Genomic DNA, 17,854 nt, shown 5'->3' with positions numbered 1-17,854 from the left:
AAAAATATGGAATGCTTCATGAATACTCATCCATCCTTGCTCAGGGACCATACGAATCTTCTCTGTATCATTCCAGTTTTAGTAAATGTGCTGCCAAAGTGAGTGTTTTTTTTTTCCCCCTTTGAGGTAATCATATGATTTTTATTATTTGATTTATTAATAGTGGCAGGTTACACTAATAGTTTTCTAATACTGGCCCATCCTTGTATTCTTTTTTCCTCTTTTCTCTTTTCTTTTATGTTGGAGTGTAGCTGGTTAATAATGTTGCCATAGTCTTGGGTGCACAGCAAAGCGGCTGGGCTGTACATATTCACACGTATGTATCCATTCTCCCCCACTCTCTTCCCATTCAAGTTACTACATAATATTGAGCAGAGTTCCCTGTGGTGAGCACATTTTGTAACCAGTTTTTGTGGTATCCTCAAAGGCTATTCTTTTAAAGGTTCTGCCCTTGGGACTTGCCTCATGGTCTATTGGTTAAGACACTGTGCTTCCAATGGGGGCATGGGTCCAATCCCTAGTTGGGGAAGTTCTGCATGCAGTGCTTAGTCACATAAATAAATGCATAATGGAGGACTTCCTTGATGGTCCAGTGGTTAAGACTCCATCCCTCTAATGCAGGGGCCATGAGTTTGATCCCTGGTTGGGGAACTAAGATTCCACATGTCTGGTGGCACAACAACAAAAAGTTGTCCCCTCCCCCTTGCCGCTTGTCTCAATTCAATCTGTGGTACTTCCTTATTACAGCCTGAACAAAGTAGTATACCATAATTATTTTGGTTTTTCATGTGTGAAAACTGAAAAGCAAAGAGATTAAGTAACTTCTCCAATTAATAACTGAAAGAGTCAGGACTTGAACTTTGGTAGACTGATTCCTAAACTTTTCCTTCTACCCACTGTGCTGTGCTCTCTGTGTAGATAAATTGATAGAGGATAACTGGATGGATGAAGTGCAAAAAACTCCTTCTTACTCCACCTGGATCATATGCAACTAAGACAATATTGGAAAGCATTTTCCAAGCACATAATCCATGTAAGGTCTTGATGTTTTCCTCTGTAGAAGCTGGCAGAGGTTGGGGGCAAGTAAGACGTCCCCAGGTCAGCAGTTGATGGTCGGGGGAGATGGGCTGAGTTCGGCAGGATGTTTATAGAATGAATATAGAGCTAGACTCTAGCTCCATCTATTGTTCTACAATCCTGCTGTTCCTGGTAGTTTTTGCAGAAGTACCTCCTTTTTGCCTCTCTTGACAGCTGCACATAAATTAATACTACAAGAAAAAAGAAAAAAAAAAAAGAAGAAGACTCCCCTGGTGGTACAGTGGGTAGGAATCCTCCTGCCAATGCAGGGGACACGGGTTAAATCCGTGGTCTCAGAAGATTCCACATGCCACAGAGCAACTAAGCCCTGGAGCCACTACTACTGAGCCCGTATGCCACGACTACTGAAGCCCAAGCTCCTAGATCTTGTTCTCCACCACTAAAGAAGCCACTGCAAGGAGAAACCCGTGCACCGTAGCTAGAGGGTAGCCCTTGCTCTCTGCAACTAGAGAAAGCCTGCGTGCAGCAACTAAGATCCAGCACAGCCAAAAATAAAACAAATAAATTATTTAAAAAACCCAAAACAAAAAGAAAAAAGCTCATGTGTGAAGAAACAGACCTAAAACCCACAAATGTAGGTAACCTAAAATTGGACCTGTATTACAGAAGAAGTGCCAAATAGGGAATGCATTCTGTGAACGGTGAGATTTCTCCTGCATCCTCTGCTGACTGAGGTCATGAAAAGCACCATCCTTAGAAACTGAATTATTTTGCAGGGGAAAGGAAGGTCTATTTCTCAGTGTACACTGCAGGGTAACACGGGACAAGTTTGTCTACTGAAAGGAATCCCTCAGGAAGTTTGTTTAAAGTATGGATGTCTAGCAATCAACAACTTAATATCTGGTGCTTACATTATAATAAAAAAGCTAATTGTCACATGTTTACAAATATAATAAGGAATTCTTAAAAATCAATAATAGAAAAATAAACAACCAGATTAAAAAAAAAAAAAAAAAGTACAGATTCCCAAACTCCACCCCATTGCAGCATGGGACTCTGGGAACCTGTATTTTTAATGAACGTCACAGATTCTTATCAGACAAGTGTGAGGAACATTTCAATAGGAGAAAGGCCACAGGGCCATTTCAACATGGCTGTTATTCCTAGTCTGAGATCTCATCATCTCTTGCCTGAATTACACCAGCGGCCTCTTTATTACTGCTCCAGGGCTCCTCATGGGTCCCTTCCAGTGCCTCATCCTCAGAGCAGCCAAAGAGACACCTTTAGCATGAGAGCTGCATCATTCCCCGTCCCTGCAAATACTTCACGATTTCACATTCATCTTCGGAACACAATCCGCAGTCCCAAGCAAGGGCTGCTAGCCCTGTGTCCCACAGCCTCACTTCTTGCTTGTTCCCTCTTTTCAGCTCACCTCCAGGCGCAATGGCCCTGCTTGGAGCTGCTCTCATGATGCGCACCCTACCCTCATCTCTGCACACTCCGCTCAGATCCCAGCTTCAACCGTGCTCGATGCTGGTGTCTTCAACCTCCATCAGCCTCGCTGCTCCCCACTTAGGAAGCCAACGTGGCTACGAGTCAGCCTATCTTTTTCCAGTATTTTCACAGCATCTCATCCTTTCCCTTTGTAGTACTTGTCATGATTGTAATTAATAAATTAGGTATGTTTAAAGCCGAATTTTTCTTCTCAGGAATTAAAGGTCCATGGGCCAGAGACAGGGTCTGACCTTTCCCCACTGCATCCCTCGTGTTTTGTCCAGAGCCTGGCATATAGTAGGTACTCAAAATAATTCTAAGAGTAAATGTAAATTTAGGGACTTCCCTGGGAAGGGAACCCATTGGCATGCTGCAACCACTGAAGCCCATGTGCCCATGAACCACAGTGAAGAGTAACCCCTGCTTGTCACAATTAGAGAAAGCCCACATGCGACAACAAAGACCCAGTGGATCCAAAAAAAAGAGTACACAGGGGAGATGGGAGCGCCAGGGACCCAGGTCAGCCGCCAGCAAGCAGCCTCCCAGAAACTGGCAAGCCTTCAGAGCCGAGTGGCTGCCAAAGACTTGGTCAACGAGATTCCTTTCTTCCCCTTTTGCTGCTGGTATTGAGGGATGTGGAGATGCAGGCTGGAGCAGCCAAGGTTATGAAATATATATGTTTTATTTTTTAAAATGGCAGTAAATTGGTGTCTAGTTTGAAACTATAAACTTCAAAAAAAAAAATATGCTGAGGTTTTCTTGACATTCAGCTTTGGTTGCCTTGAAATTCCTCCCCAGCCCAGGTTGACCTGATGGGAAGATTCGAGGTGGGTTTTGTAGTGGGGGCAGCTGCTGCGGCCAGAGCCAGAGTCATGCCTTCTCTGAAAGGGAGAACTACTGTGGAAAGGAAAATGCCTTGAGGAGCTTTCTGGATCTGAGACTGTAGGCGTCAGGGAGGGTCTTGTGTCAGAGGGGTCATGAGACTGAACGGCGCTGCCTGGGAAAGTGGAGGGATTCTTGTTCCGGAGGTTTGGGGTTCAAGGTGAAGAGAGCAGGGGGAAGGAGAGAGAGAGGAGGGTCATCAGTGGAAGCTGGAGCTCGGGTGTAGGAGAAAAAAGTCAAGGAAACAGTTTTTTAAAGAGCAGGGTTGTCTGGTACGCACACCTGGGGACTGCTGTGGAAATCAAGGGACTGGGGTTGAATTCCATCATGGGGTCCATGGTGGAGAGTGGGAACCAGGACTCAGCACAGGTGGAAACTGGAAGCTGAGCTGGCCAGGAGAAAACACTTCAACCCCTCCTGGGACTTCTCCCAACATGTACAAAATAGTTTATAGACACTGTTTCCTAGATTTCAAGGGGGCAGGGGAGACCCCAGCTGACATCTGGTTTGCGTCTGTGGAGAGTTCCTTTCCCAGACCTGTCGCTCATCTTCATCTTTGGCATCTCTTTTCCTTTTAGGGAAACCATGGTAGAAGGAATAGGAGTTTTGGAGACAGACTGACCTGAATTTGAGCTCTGTTTCAACTGCTTAACCCATTTGAGCCACAATTTTGTGAGCTGTAAAAAGCATCTCCCAGGACAGGATTATGAGTAGGCTTAAATTAAATGACATATCATACGTTCATGGGTTAAGAGTTTAGGTCTTGGAGTTAGATTGCTTGATACAAATGCTGGCTCTGTTGTTTGCTGGCTGTCTAATTTTTGGGTATATGATTCAATTTCCTTTTATGAAAAATAAGGCAAAAATTAGGTTGTTGGGAAGATCAAATGAGATAAAACAGTAAAGCACTTAGAATTATGCTTGGCATTACATCTTGTGTTTAATAAGTGTTAGCCATTACTGCAGTTGTTACTATTATTATATATGTAAGATGTCTGGTTTTGATAGGACATTAATTAATGACTTCTGCTCTTTAATTTGTAGGAATGGAAGACCTGAGAATTCCCATGTTACAGACATCTCATTTTCCCGGAGGAATTAACTAAAAGAGAATCAACTGATCACATACATCAATTATGAAGGTTCGTAGAAGCTTTAATCATTTCTTTCCTCACTTTATCCTTCATAAAGATCTGTCGCTAAAGGGTTTAAGATGCTGTTGATACAGAAGTATTTTTATTTGGAAAAAAACAATGCTGTCAGTTTTAAGAAATATACTTTATGTTTTTCTTTGCTCTTCAACAAATCTCCTTGTAATTTAAATCGCCAGGCCTCATGCTTTCCTTGTGAAGGGTCTGCTCTGCCTTTGATGCTCTTTGACTTTCTTACATTTAAATTCCTACTATTGGGATTTCCCTGGTGATCCAGTGGTTATGGATCTGCCTTGCAATCCAGGAGACATGGTTCAATCCCTGATCGGGGAACTTAGGTCACAGGTGTTGCAGAATAACTAAGCCCACACGGGGCAGTTACTGAGCCTGTGTGTTCCGGGGCCCACGTGACACACCTAGAGCGTCCATGTATCCCAACGAAAGGTCCTGCCTGACGCTAAGATCCCGAGTGCCGCGATGAAGACCTGACAAAGCCAAACAAATAAATATTTTTTAAAAAGTAGATTCCTATTATTGCTTTAGGTTGATTGTTATCAGATTCCTTTATTTTAAATATAATTTTATTTATTTACGGCTGTGCTGGGTCTTCCCTGGTGCTCAAGGGCTTTCTCTAGTTGCAGAGAGTGAGGGCTACTCTTCGTTGCAGACTCTAGAGCATGTGGATTTCAGTAGTTGTAGCACAAAGTCTTGGTTGTTCCACAGCACGTGGAACTTTCCTGGACCAGGGATTGAATACATGTCCTCTGCACTGGCAGGCAGATTCTTATCCACTGCACCACCTGGGGAGTCCAGTTGTTACCCAAACTGCAACATTCACGTGCCAAGATTGTGAAAGCCATTCTATAACTTTATTTAGTTATTTATTTCTGGGTGTGCTGGGCCTTGTTGCTGTGCGGGCTTTCTCTGGTTGTGGTGAGTGGGGCTACTTTTCCGTGCAGTGAGGGCTTCTCATTGCAGTGGCTTCTCTTGTGGAGCACGGGCTCCCGGGCTCTCGGGCTTCAGTGACTGAGACGTATGGGTTCCTGGGCTTAGTTGCTCCATGGTATGTACAGTCTTCCTGGACCAGGGATTGAACCAATGGCTCCTGCATTGGCAGGTGGACTCTTAACACTGAGCCACCAGAAAAGCCCTGTGAAAGCCTTCTAAATAAAGGGTTTTTACAAGCACGCTTTCCAGGCCCTGTCACTGTGGAGCGGCACTCTTTAGTGCCCTGGCAGTGGTGGTCCCTCCTGGGGTAAGCATAACTAGGTGGGCAGACGGCCTGAGTTCAGGGCCTGGCTCTGAGCGTAGGTGTGTGATCTTGGTCAAAATGTGGTCTTACGTTTTCTCTTCGTCAGTTTCCTCAGGTAAAGTAAGATAGCTGATGCTGGAAGGGAGGGAGAGGAAATAGATATCTGTATAGTCCTGAGATGTGATTAATGCTCTGCAAGGGTTGGGTCTTGCGGTTAATGGCTAGGATACTTTAGTAAATTATTTCAGGCCCCAAACCAGACTCTTTCCCGCCCCTGGCTCAGGAAGTCACGAAGTCTAGTAGTGCTGGAAGGCCAGGAAAGGCTCAGAGTTGGAGGTTAGTCTTAATCCCCAGCCCTGAAAGGGTACCGTCCTCCTCTATATCGCTGTCTTCATTTCGTATAAAATGGGTCTGAGGCTCCCTCCTCATTACCTGCAGTCCAGAGATCTTCTCAGACCTGTGTACTTTCTCCTGCCTGGGGCGGGATTCAGTCCCCCCCTCCTGTGGGGGACTTACAGCCAGGCCATTTCATTTTCCCCAACTGGTTCTTATAGATTCTATAAGATTCAGATGATAAAATCAATGTGAAATGATTTTTAAATTGGGAAATGTTAGAAAAATACGTTATCTTATACTAAGTTGGTAATAATGCTTATAGTAATAAATACCCAGGCTTATCTGGAGCTTGTTTTTGCTTGTAGTCATAATGCTGGTGCTCTTAGGCATCCAATTCCCTTCCTTTTGCAATGGTGGTCACAGAGCAAGGTTCTATATCCAAGAAAGTTTGTGAAATACGTGTTAGTTGATTTTTGCTGATTATTAGCCACAGGATATGATTTGAAACAGGAAGATAGAGATTTTTTTGCCGGGGCGGGGCGGGGGGGCGGGGGCGGATAATTAAGGAGAAGGAAATGGCAACCCACTCCAGTGTTCTTGCCTGGAGAATCCCAGGGACGGGAAAGCCTGGTGGGCTGCTGTCTCTGGGGTTGCACAGAGTCAGACATGACTGAAGTGACTTAGCAGCAGCAAACTATCCATGTGTTTTAAATTTGGATAACCTTGAAGAATGTAAAAGGGGTTTATTTTCAGGCATTATGTTATAGATAGTTGATTTCAAGCTCTGAAATGAGTGAACATTTCTTTATTTCCAAACGTCTGTTCTTTTTTGGAATCCTCGATCTGCTTTCTCATTTGCACCTCAGGAAGCACAGCTGGTCATCAGTAGAGGTTGTGGGAGAAAGTGCATGCCGTTCTCCTCAATCTAGCTGCACTATTTACTGGAATGTTTGTAAGTCTGAGCAGGATGACCAGTCTCCATGTTTGGTGGGAAACCCCATTTCAAATTCCTCTAACCTTGAGGGTCACCACTGCCCAAAGTCACCCCTTGTTTCAGGGACAAGCCCCAGGACTCTGGTCTTCTCCAGGACAGGCTTCTGTTCTGCCTGTACAGTGTCCATCAGTAATGTGGGTTTTTCTACACTTCCTTATATGAAAGATTTTTCTATAAAAAGTCCATACGCAGACACAAACTCATTTGCAAGTAGACCAGAGCCTCTGTTCCTCTCCAGTCAGAATGTCTTCATGTGCTAAGAAAAATCTGATTCAGGGATTGAAAATCATGACCATAAAGATTGAAGGCAGGAGGAGAAGAGGATGACAGAGGATGAGATGGTTGGATGGCATCACCAACTCAATGGACGTGAGTTTGAGCAAACTCCGGGAGATGGTGAAGGACAGGGAAGCCTGGTGTGCTGCAGTCCATGGGGTCGCAAGGAGTTGGACACGACTGAGCAACTGAAATGAACTGAACTGAACTGAATATGAAAGCACCTTTCTTCTGTTTAAGACCCATGAGTTCAAGAACTATTTAATATTTCTCTTGATTTCCCCCACAACATTTTCTTTGTGTTATCATTATTAAATTTATTGTATGCGCCCAGGGCTTTCCAGTGGTTGATGGTGTCTATATAGATTACACATACCTTGAGGACAGAAACTTCCCTTTGCTCATCATATCTGGGAGCTTTATATGTGTTGTGTGCTAAAGTGTTTTTGACTGGAATAAAGTGTGGGGTTGGGAAAGGTAGCTTAAGAAATATTGAAAGACAGCTACTAGACAATTTTCACTTTTTGAACAATCAAATGGTTTTATATTAAAAATGGCTATCAAATCAGTCATGGTAATTTTATAAAAGATAAGGTTATTGGTCATTGTTTTAAAAAGCACAGAATTCATTTAATTTTAAAAAATCAAGGATTTATTAGTGGGAAGACCCTATATACCACGAGGCAACTAAGCCAGTGTAGGTCACAACTACCCACGTGTGCTCCAAAGCCCGTGCTCCAGAACAATAGGAGTCACCCCATGAGAAGCCCAAGCACTGCAATTAGAGAACAGCCTGCATGCAGCAATGAAGACCCAGTGAAGCCAGAAATAAATAAGTAATAAACAAAGTAAAACCCCAAAAGAATTTATTAGCACTAAGGCAAATTTTTTTCTGCCAGTTTTCAAGTAGGTGGGCCTTTCTAGGGCAAATATTTTATTTATAGCTTATTTATTTTAACCTATCTTTGCCAGTTAGCCCTCAGATTTCTGAGTTTTATCAAATACACATCTGTCCTTGGGTTTGCTGGGAAAGCCTGCTAATGGTATAAGTAAGTTTTATTCTAAAAAAAAAATCCTTGCATTATTGGGATTGGGAATTTGTAGAAGCATGTAGTTTGTTTTTGATACTGTTCTCTTAAAAATAAGACCTTACTTCAAATAAATGAAATAAATTTGGGGTCACTAATACAACCAGGAGGACTGGCAGCTATAACTCTTTATTATATGTGAGCTTTTAAGGAAACTGGGTCCAAGGGCATTTAAGGATACAGTTTTCTGGGCATTCAGGGTCTGCCCTCTATTGGTGAGATTATTTAAGAAGCCTTTACCCCTCAGAATTCTGTGATGGGAGGACAGAAAACCTTTTTAGCAAGTAGTGTGATTCCTGATTTCGGTTCTGGTCTTAGAGAGGAGGGGATGATCACCCTTCCAGTTCCCAGTTGTTAGAAGCATACATTTGGAGTCTTTTAGGGTTCGTAGCCCAGGAGAAGGAAATGGCAACCCACTCCAGTATTCTTGCCTAGAGAATCCCGTGGACAGAGGAGCCTGGTGGGCTGCTGTCCATAGGGTCACGCAGAGTCAGAAGCGACTTAGCATGCATGCATGCATTGGAGAAGGAAATGGCAGCCCACTCCAGTGTTCTTGCCTGGAGAATCCCAGGGACAGAGGAACCTGGTGGGCTGCCGTCTATGGGGTCGCACAGAATCGGACATGACTGAAGCGATAGCAGCAGCAGCAGCAGTGTTCGTAGCTTCCTTCCTTGAATCCAGTCATAATCCTTTCCAGCATTCTTGACATGCAGAGTGAGAAATGAAGGTAGTTTTGCCAAAATGTCCCTTTGTGCCACACTATACACCCTGAACACACCTCTAACTTTAAATTGACTGCAAGGCCATTAGTTTTAGCCTCGTGGTGAGTGTGGAGAATCAGCTTCGTTTCAGATTCTGGTGCTGCTATTTTCTAGCTGTGTGAGCTTGGAGGAAATCACTTAAGATTTCTTTCAGTTTTGTAATGTGTAAACTGAGACCAGTGGTTTCTGTTGTTGGTCCCTCGTGGTCCAGGGGTTAAGAATCTTCTTGCCAATGCAGGGGACACAGGTTCTATCTCTGGTCCAGGAACTAAGCCCCTGCGCTGCGACTACTGAGGCCCTCTCACCCTAGAGCCTATGCTCTTCAACAGGAGAAGCCACAGCCGTAAGTCTGTGTACCGCAACTAGAGAGCAGCCCCTGTTTGCCACAACTAGAGAAAGCCCAGAATGAAACGTCAAGCAATGAAGACCCAGCACAGCCAAAAATAAACATAAAATTTAAAAGGTCATATCTAAATCCCAGGGTGATATAAACGAGATAACGTTTGTGATGACTTAGCATGCTGGTAGGCAGTGCACACTCATTAAATGACAGCTATTACTATTACCTCTGTACTTGTAGAATCCCTTTGTGTCTTATTTTTACAGACCTTGATAGCAACTTCTGTGACTATTTGTTGAGCTGAACTGATGGAGTAGAGTTTGGTCACAGAGCCCATGTGATATTGAACTAAGAACCCAGTTAGGTTTGGATGGGTTGGCAGATCCCTTAGATTCAAGCCGTTGGTCTTGAAGGACCTTGAACCAGAGTGCTTTCTTGGTTTGTTGTGAACCTATTGCTAGTATCAGAAAACAGCTCAAGTGCATGTGAGTGAGAGGCATGGCCTCTGCAGAGGAAACAACATTAGAGTTACTTACCGATTTCTTGCTGAGCTTCAGTGCTCGCTGGCTTTTAGATAAAATGCAAATGTCTTTAAGAGAACACAAGTGTGAACTGAACTGCTATATGACAGAAGAGTTTATGAGTTAACCTTTATTGAGTGTCAATAAAATTCTGCACTATTAACTTAAACAGGAAGAGACTATTTCATGACAGTCTCAGTACCCTAAGCTTGGTGTTAATCTCTTTGTCTTTGTTACTATTACAGTACATCGTGTAGTGCCAGCCTTGGAACACAAAAGTTCAGTGTTCTGGCGTGTGGAACTGCTCAAGAAAGACACTGGAATTCTAGCTTGTCCAGCTTTGATTACACTGTGCATACCACACAGGTGAAAATTTACCAAAATGCCTCTACTTCAGTGGTTCTTAATGCAGCTGTCTTTTGATGGTCTTTCCTCTCATTGTTCATTCCTGAGTCTCATATATTTCCCCTGTCAATACTAAACTATCTTTAGTGGTGATATGCATTGTTTTTGAACTCAAGTTGTAGAGGAAAACTACCTGCAGTGTTATTTACAATTGTCAAGATATGGAGGGGCTTCCCTGGTGGCTCAGTGGTAAAGAATATGCCTGCCAACGCAGGAAACACGGGTTTGATCCCTGATCTGGAAAGATCCCACGGGCCTGGAGCAACTAAGCCCTTCCACCACAACTCTTAAGCCTGGGCTCTGGGACCTGGGAACCACAACTACTGAGCCCATGTGCCCTAGAGCTCATACTCTGAAACAAGAGAAGCTACTGGCGTGAAAGCCCAGTAGCCAGAGAGTAGCTCTAGCAGCTAGAGAGTAGCCCCGGCTCGATGCAACTAGAGAAAAGCTGGTGCAGCAACAAAGACCCAGCACAGCCATAAATAAATGAATACAATTTTAAGAAAGAATATGGAAACACTCTAAGTGTCTATCAACAGATGAATGGATAAAGAAGATGTGATATGTAGTAAGAAAGAAAAATATTGTGTGATCTCACTTATATGTGGACTCTAAAGAAGTTGAACTTATTAAAGTAGAGAGTAGAATGGTAGTTTCCAGGGTCTAAGGAGTAGGCAAAATGGGTGCAAAAAGTCCAAAGTTTCAGTTATGTAAGATGAATAAATTCTGGAGGTCTAGAGTACAGTTTCATGTAGAGTCTAATGACTATGGTTAATAATACTGTATCTCATCATGCACACACACCAATGGTAACCATGTAGGGTGATGAGTATGATAATTAGCTTGATTTTGGCAGTCATTTCAAAATGTATACATATATCAAAACACCATATTATATACTTTAAATATATACAATTTTTATTTGTCAATTATATTTCAATAAAGCTGGGTTGAGGGGAGAAGAAAACTACTTATCCTTCTCATTAGCTCTCCTATCGGAGTTGGTGCTTACATTATACAGATGCTTTTGTGACCGTAAAGGCATCACTGACATGCAAGAGAAAGCATTTAGCTTTTAACAACAAATATAGATTGGAACCTTCTAATCACTGTAATCTTTCACTAAGATAATAGATACGCAAGGCTTCTGCTCTGTAGAGAATAATAGCTAGTGCTTACTGAGTACTGACTCCGGGCCAGGCTCTGACTTAAGCCTGTGTACATATTAAGTCACTAGTCTAGTCTAGAGTTAGTCGCTCAGTCACGTCCGACTCTTTGCGACCCCAGAGACTGTAGCCCACCAGTCTTCTCTGTCCATGGAATTCTCCAGGCAATTCTCCGGTATTGGAGTGGGTTGCCATGCCCTCCTGTAGGGAATCTTCCCAGCCCAGGGATCTAACCCAGGTCTTTCACATTGTAGGCAGATTCTTTACCATCTGAGCCACCAGGGAAGCCTGTATTATTAACTCACTACCTCGAGGGAGTGAAATGAATCCCATTTTACATACTAGGACACTGAAGCCCACTGAGATGAGATATATTGCCATGGTAAGGGGTCAAACAGGGATTCAAATACAGGCTTTTGACTCCAGCAACTGAGTTCTTAAACATTAAATGACTTGTCTTTTGAATGCCAAGAAAGACTTCAAACATCAATTAAGAACATTCTAGAAATAATTTACTCCTACTATAACCCCCTTAAAAGAAACTCAGAAGAAAATGATGAGACTTTAGAATAGATTATTTTCTGCCCCCAAACATCTCATGGAAATACACGTTAAAAAGGCTTTTGGAATATTGTGTGTTTTGCAGGTTTTCCCACTTATGTTTCTTGGTGTAGGTCAGTGTTCTAGAAGTTAGGAGACTCTGGTTCTATGGTCTGCTAGGAAAAACTGTGTCACCAGGGCCAGTCCTCCTCTTTGAATCCTTTTCTCACATAAAATATTAATATACTGCTATTCATCTTGTATGTTGTGAGAATCAGATGTAATTGATATGATGACGGCTTAAGTACACAAAATGCTCTGTAAATTTAAAGCGATATTATTGTTGTTTACCATCACTGGTCACATATGGAATCATGTCAGTTCAGGGTAGAAGAAATGGTGGTGGCACCAAGAACCTCCGAGAGGGCAGAGAGCTGGAACTGTACAGCGGTAGAACTTCCCAGAGCTGTAATGTTTGTCTTGCATTAAGATACTCATAGGATCACTTATTTCTGGATAACCAGTGTTCCAACTTCTCTGAGTCACAGCTTTTCTATTTGTAAAAGAGAGAGAATAATATTTGCTTCTCAGCATTATGAGGATTCACTGTGGCAGTATGTAAAATAATAGCCGGTCACATGCTCTTTCAGGAAATCCTCAAATAGCTTAATATTTTGAAGATGAATAGAAGTCAATAAATATTTAAGTATTACCATATTGAGAAGTTTCAACTATTCTTACCAGTATAGCTTGAGAAAGGTATGAGATATAGATGGCATCTTTATTTTATAAAAAACATTGGTGCTGTAACTACTTAAAAATTTTAGCAAATGACAATACTACAAAATCTGATAAAATTATCAGTTCCTTTGAATTTATTTATATACACAATCAAATAATTCAAATAATCTGTGAATAATGGCATGTAGTGAGCAGAATAATGAACCCCCAAAGATGTCCATGTCCTAAATCTCTGGAAAATATGTTATGCTATCCACCAAAGGAGAATTAAGATGCAGAAAAATTGTTTGCTAACCACCTGACTTTACAATAGGGTGAATCCTAGACTATACAGGTAGACGCGTATAATCAAAAGGTCCTTAAAAGAGGAAGAGGGAGGCAGAAAAGGAAGAACCAGAGAGATGGCAGCCTCAAGAAGTGGCCTGATGTTGGCTTTAAAGACAGAGGAAGAAGGCCATGAGCCAAGGGGTGAGGACAGCCACCAGAAGCTGGACAATCCAAGGATGCGTCTTTCTCTCCCTCTAGAGCCACCAAAAAGGGATGCTGACCTGCTAACACCTTGATTTTATCCCAGTGAGACCCATTTTGGATTCCAAACTATGGAACTATAAGATAATATATTTGTGCTGTTTCAAGCCACTAAACTTTGCTAATTTATTACAGCTGCCAGAGACAAGGAACACAGGCAGTTTTGTTTCTTTCTTTCTAACACTTTTGCTTCACTTTTAATTTTCTGATTACATTGACTGAGGTTTTCAATACAATGTTTAATAGCAGTAGTGATATTAAATATCTTTATCTTGTTTTTGATTTTAAAGGAAATGTTTCTAACATTTTGCTATTAAGAAACATGTTTGTAGGTTGTGGTGATTCTTTTTTTTTTTGGTCACCAGGCATGGCTTGCAGGATCTTAATTCCCCAACCAAGGATTGAACCTGGGTCCCTTCTAGTGAAGGTGCAGAGGCCTAACCATTGGGCTGCCAGGGAATTCCCAAGAAAGTGTTCTTGTTTTGTTTTTTTTAAAGAACAATGTAAATTTCCATGGCAGTCCAGTGGTTAAGACTCTGCCCTTCCAATGCAGGGGATGCAGTTTCCATCCCTGGTTGGGGAACTGAGATCCTATTAACTGTGTGGCATGGCCAAAACAAAAAGTAAAAAAGAAAGATATTTGCTGTAGGTTTCTAATATATTCATGCCTATATCATTTAAGGAAACTCAGTTCTTTCCAATTTTTATCAGGAATAGCTATTGAATTTTATCAAATGCTATATTTCAGTCTCCCCATTCTTTTGTTATGTGTTTCCTCTCCCTCCCTCTTTTTTGGTATCAAGAGCATAACATAATTAGATTATTTTCCCTATCCTATATTTTTGGGAGGGGTGCTGAGTCAGGGAGGAAAGTACTCTTTTAAAATCAATGAGTCCTTTGGCCCTTAAAGTAGAAAAGGTATCTTTACTGTTGTGGAACTCTCAGAGCACTGCTAAAATGGTTAGATGAATTAAAAAAGAGGAGTGAGAGCTAATTATGACAGTGTTTTGTGGACAGTAAATTTAAAGTAGCAAATAGTGCAAAATACGTCACTAAAACCTTTAAAGATAAGTTCTCTCACCCAACATTTTGAACCGATTTTTCCATTATCCCTTGCATTTGTTTATGTTTGTTTTGACTGATACTTTATGAAAGGGAGACTGAACAGGAAACTCCACAGTTATTCAACACCATGTTTCTCAGATAGTTGATGTTTTATCTACCCATCATTTCAGCCACAGGTGGAGTCAACAGCTCTTTCTTCCACAGTCTGAAAACGTTAATGTGCCTATCTGTTCAGTCTGTGACTTGATATACAGGTTCAATATAAATGTGGTTCACCTGCTTTTCTTGTTCTCCTATTCCAACCTGCCCTTCCACTTGTAAGTACAAACTCATAAATTAGCTAGAAAAGTTTGTGTCTGGTTGGCTGCCTATTGTATGCTCTGCTGAAACACGTTTTCCACATGGGACTTTATTACTCTTGGCTCTTGTCATTGCCTTGAATAATAGATTTGAGTCGACACTCAAATCAAGTTCCAATTCAAGCGAATCCGAGTACATTTTAGAGTGGAGATGTGAACGAGGATTGAGGCAAGCAATGAAGACGAGAAGGCGGAGTGGAAAAGCATGCCAGAGGGTGAGGTGTTATGGACGAGGACAGCTTTGAGGAGAGTCGCTTCTTGGAGCGGCCCCTGTGATAGGAATGCTGACTGAGCTACAAGACACAGGCATGCGGACTCCTGCATGTCTGAGCTGTGGCAGGTGTTGATTTAGATCAAGTACTATTGGAGAGCAGCATTTTCCAAAGTGTTCTCTGGAGACTATATCCTTTATCCTTTTCATGGACATTCCAGTACATATTCTTATATTTAATGATTTTTTTTTTTTTTTTGGTGGAACACCCATTACTAGATCATAAGATATTTTTAGGGAACACAACTTGATCCAAAAGAAATAAGGAATAGATCCCTTAAGTCTTTTTTGCTTTCACTATTTGGCATTGATATTTATTCGATATTGATATAAGAGAACAGAAAAGAACAGGCCTATAGAACTATGTTATCATGTCTGAGTTAATGGAATAATCATGCAATTTTTAGCAAGAATTGTACTCTCACTGTTTCATATTTTCACACTCAGTTGCTCATAATATCCTTGGATGGCTTGTTTTGTATCCCTGTGGGTTATTGCTTTCTTCCACTTATTTATTCAACAGATATTTATTGAGTGCCAACTCCCTGCCAGGCATTGTGCTGGACATTCAGAACTAAAGAGTAAACAACAGAGATTCTCTGTGGAACAGTACCATGGGGGTGCTGTGAGAAATTAAATCCAAAATGCAAAGGGAGCACAGAAGAATGTCTAAATTGCGACATGAAGAATAGATAAGAGTTGGGGAGGTGAAGTGGGGTTTTAGGTGAAGAAGGGATGAAAACGTGACAGACTGGGGCTCTGGAAGAGACAGAGAAGAGCTTGGTTGAAGAACTGAAAGACAAGGGCAGGTTGTAAAAGTACAGGAGAGAGAATGATGAGAGGTAAGGCCAGAGAATTTTTTTTTTTTTTAAGTTTACTTACTGTTGATTAATTGATTATAAAAGGATATAGATGAAAAGCCAGATGGAAGAGATGGATAGGACAAGGTATGTGGGACGGGCACAGAGCTTCCATGCTCTTTTTGGGTCCATCAGTCTCCCCAAATCTCCATGCATTCACCAACCTCGAGGCTCTCGGAACCCTGTACTATTAGAATTTTATGATGGTTCATCAAAGACATTAACTCAATTTCCAGCCCTTCTCTTTTCTCACAAGAATGGGGGGTTAGGCCTGAAAATTCCAAGCTGTCTAATCATGATTTGGTCTTTCTGATGATCAGTCCCCATCCAGGAGCCCACCCAGGGTCACCTCATTGAACAAAAACATTCCTATCACCCAGGAAAGATTGGTGCTTTATCCATTATGTACATTAATAAAATAGGTAAGTCTAAGTGAGTTTGTTGTTTTTGTAACTTTTGTCTCTCATTTATTCACTTGAAAATATTTACGGAAAATCTATAAAAATTGGGTTCATCTTTGGTACACCATCCAGTAGAGGAGAGAGATAAACATGTAATTATCAACAAGTTGATAAGTGTTTCAGCAGTGATAAGTAAAAGTAATTATTGGAGCATAGAAGATGGGAGAATTTAAAGTTGGCAGGAAGGGGTGTTTAGGATGTTGACACATGGATTGGGTCTTGAAAGAGCAAGAATTCTTTTTTTGACAGAAAAGTAGGATTTACTGGTGGAGAAGGGGACGACAGAGGATGAGATGGCTGGATGGCACCACTGACTCGATGGATGTGAGTTTGAGTGAACTCCAGGAGTTGGTGATGGACAGGGAGGCCTGGCGTGCTGCAATTCATGGGGTCACAAAGAGTCGGACACGACTGAGAGACTGAACTGAACTGAACTGAACTGATGCTTAAGGAGGGGCTTCCCAGGTGGCTCAGTGGTAAAGAATCCACCTGGCAATGCAGGAGACACAGAAGTTGTGGGTTCAATCCCTGGGTCAGGACGATCCCCTGGAGTAGGAAACGGCAACCCACTCCAATATTGTTGCTTGGAAAATTCCATGGACAGAGGAACTTGGTGGGCTATAGTCCATGGGGTCACACAGAGTCGGACATGACTGAGCACACAAAACTATGAGTAAGGAAGGGACGGCACTAAGGCTCTGCTAACTGCTGCTGCTGCTAAGTCACTTCAGTCGTGTCCGACTCTGTGTGACCCCATAGACGGCAGCCCACCAGGCTTCCCCGTCCCTGGGATTTTCCAGGCAAGAATATGGAGTGGGTTGCCATTCCCTTCTCCAATGCATGAAGTGAAAAGTGAAAGTGAAGTCGCTCAGTTGTGTCTGACTCTTCGCGACCCCATGGACTGTAGCCTACCAAGCTCCTCCATCCATGGGATTTCCCAGGCAAGAGTACTGGAGTGGGGTGCCATCGCCTTCTCCCTGCTAACTGCAGAGACTGTCAGTTGTCCAGGGGTCCTGGTTAGGGATGTGTCTGACCTGTAGCCACCTGGGATGAGCTGCTTTTCTGCCACCATGATTTCAAATTCATCCATATTAAACCAGTAAATCCCCATTTCTTGGGGATGTGGATCTTTTGGTAGCTGGGGAACTTGAACTTGGTTCTGCAGAGGGCCTCAACCTCATGCTTCTTGTTCTGCAGCTTGGTGTGGATGGACATAATGTTTTGGTTAGTGGCTACTGTGCCCTGGGGCTTTCCAAAGGCACCATGCATAACCGTCTGGAGCCTAGACCAGAGATAGCATGCCAATTATAAATGTCCACCAGAAG

The 17,854-nt window shown here is 42.4% G+C and overlaps 1 non-coding gene across 1 annotated transcript; it reads right to left on the bottom strand.

The window, feature by feature from the left end:
• LOC139183769 (U6 spliceosomal RNA) lies at positions 1-102 on the bottom strand. Its single transcript, XR_011567386.1, has one exon. It is a non-coding gene; the product is annotated as a U6 spliceosomal RNA (small nuclear RNA).
• Between the last annotated feature and the right edge of the window lie 17,752 nt (positions 103-17,854).

Source organism: Bos indicus, chromosome 6, assembly GCF_029378745.1.
Source record: "Bos indicus isolate NIAB-ARS_2022 breed Sahiwal x Tharparkar chromosome 6, NIAB-ARS_B.indTharparkar_mat_pri_1.0, whole genome shotgun sequence".
NCBI classification, from domain to species: Eukaryota; Metazoa; Chordata; class Mammalia; order Artiodactyla; family Bovidae; genus Bos; species Bos indicus.
Note: the sequence above shows the minus strand (reverse complement) of the source record. Positions and strands in the feature narration are given on the sequence as shown.